The following is a 2,307-nucleotide window of genomic DNA, read 5'->3' on the forward strand; positions in this document are numbered from 1 at the left end:
TAAGTCAAGAAGACCTTCCAGTACTTTCATATAACCTATGTTGTTGTTCTATGTCCGATTCTTTGTGAACCCCACTTGGGTTTTCTTAGCAGAGATACTTCCATTTCCTTTTCCAGCTTATTTTACAAATGAGGGAAACTGAGGCAAACAGAGTTAAGTGACCTACCAGGATCATATAGCCAGTGTAAGCCCGGATTTAAATTCATGTCTTGACTCCATACTTGGCTATCCTCATCCAGCCTCTACTTCAGAAACTTTAGCAGCGGAAAACTAACTCACAGGCTTACAAAAGAATCTGTTCCGTTTTTGGACAACTCTAATTGTTAGTAAGCTTCTTTATAGAGAACCATTGGTTCCAATTTTCAGTGCCAGCCGGGGCTCATCAGTAGGTGAAGGAGACTTGAAAGGCGAAGATTTCAGCTATTCCTGGGCAGTGACTCTGGACGCTGCAGCTTCACATGATCAGTGACCTCTCCTTTGATCTCACTGAATCTTCTGCAGAGAGGAACTATTCAGAATGGGATTTTGTTGTATACATTACGTATCATTACTGTCTTCAAGATGACAGCTGAAAGGCGTTAGACGTGGCAGGCTCTGGAGAGCATCACAAATACTTTTTTTCCCTAGAGAAAACAACAGGCTATTAACATGGAAGTCATTTTGGATATGACTGTCTTTTTGTGTACTGATATTCAGTCATCAGACTCCTTAATAATCTACTGGTCTTTTTCATTTCCTTGCTCCTGAAGCACATTTTCCAAAACATTTGTTACTGTTCTCCCACATGTGTACCATGCCTTAAAGGTATTCAATCAGATTTCTAACTGGGTTCAGGCCAGAAAAAAAAAATCTATGCCAAATAATTAGGATGAAGATAAAAGATATTGTGCAATTATATCAACTCCAACCTTCCAGATATAAATAAATTCTTGACCCTGAAAATAAGAAATAGGTTAAAGATATTTCCTTATATTTTTATCAGACTTTTTAAAAGCATTTTAAAACAATCACCAAAAAGAGGAGACAATCTTTAAAATAATCTCTCAGAGCCCAGAAATAAACCCAGCCAGCAGATACTATATGTCCTTGTCAAGAAGAACATTGGAGAGAAAAAGAGAGAAATGACGTGAAAAAGAAAACTTATCAAAAACCTGACATCAAATTAGCCAGATTCACTTTCAGATTATTACTTTAAATCAGATTGAAGAATAACTCTTCTCGGAAATCTATTGCCTTTAATCCAAATCTGCTACTAAGCATGGTAATAGTATTACAATGCAGAATTAGATGAATGTATTAAGAGACTCTGGACTCTATTCTTATATAACTTTTACAACTTCTACAAATGACATAAACATCAATGCAGAAAAATCCTAGAAAGTTAAGTGTTCTGCCAGCTGATTTCAGAAAAGCCTGGAAAGACTCACAGAACTGATGCTGAGTGAAGTGAGTAGAACCAGGAGAACACTGTACATAGCAACAAGATTATGTGATGATCAATTTTGATGGACTTGGCTCTCCTAAATTCAAAGAAGACATTGTTCTTACCCTCATGATACTTACAATCTTAGAGGAGTTTGTGATACATAATGCAAATAACTTATCATATGAAACAGTACAAAAGCACGACAGGTGTAGACCAAGTTTTATGTGAATGCTGTATTGAACAAAACTGAAATTTTAAAATTTCAACAATTTTTTCAAACTCTTAAAAAGAACATTTGCTACTAAAATGACAATGGAAAAGTGAATCATTTTGAAAGAAAAGTCAGCTGTAAAGTTCTGTGCTAAATGGGAACAGCAGAAATAGGGGACACTGTAAAGTGAGGGGGTGTTATGATACCTATTGTCAGACATGTATATGGCAGAACTGTGCTAATAGAATGTGTTCTTACATGAATCTCCATAAGTCATAGGCCCATTGTATCCTCCAAGAAACTGATGGCTATATGCAACAAGAGCCTTGTACACAGTCAGCCTGGGCATGGGTAACTGGTTAGAATTCTGGGTCTGGAGTCAGGAAATCGAGGTCAAATCCAGCCTCACACACTTATTAACAGTCTGACACTAGCCAAATCACTATAGTTCTCTTCCCCCTCAGTAAAATGTGCATTGTAATTGCACCTACTTTGTAGGCTTGTTGTGAATGAACTTGGCACAGTGCCTGTTAGCTACATGGATATGGCTCTTGAATCATGAGATGATTCGAGCCGATTCCAATAGACTTGTGTGCTTTTTTAATAACAGTTTTTTATTTTCAAAATATATGCAAAGATAGTTTTCAACACTCTCCAATAGGCTTGTTAT

This window comes from Sminthopsis crassicaudata, chromosome 4 (genome assembly GCF_048593235.1).
Source record: "Sminthopsis crassicaudata isolate SCR6 chromosome 4, ASM4859323v1, whole genome shotgun sequence".
In the NCBI taxonomy this organism is placed as follows: domain Eukaryota; kingdom Metazoa; phylum Chordata; class Mammalia; order Dasyuromorphia; family Dasyuridae; genus Sminthopsis; species Sminthopsis crassicaudata.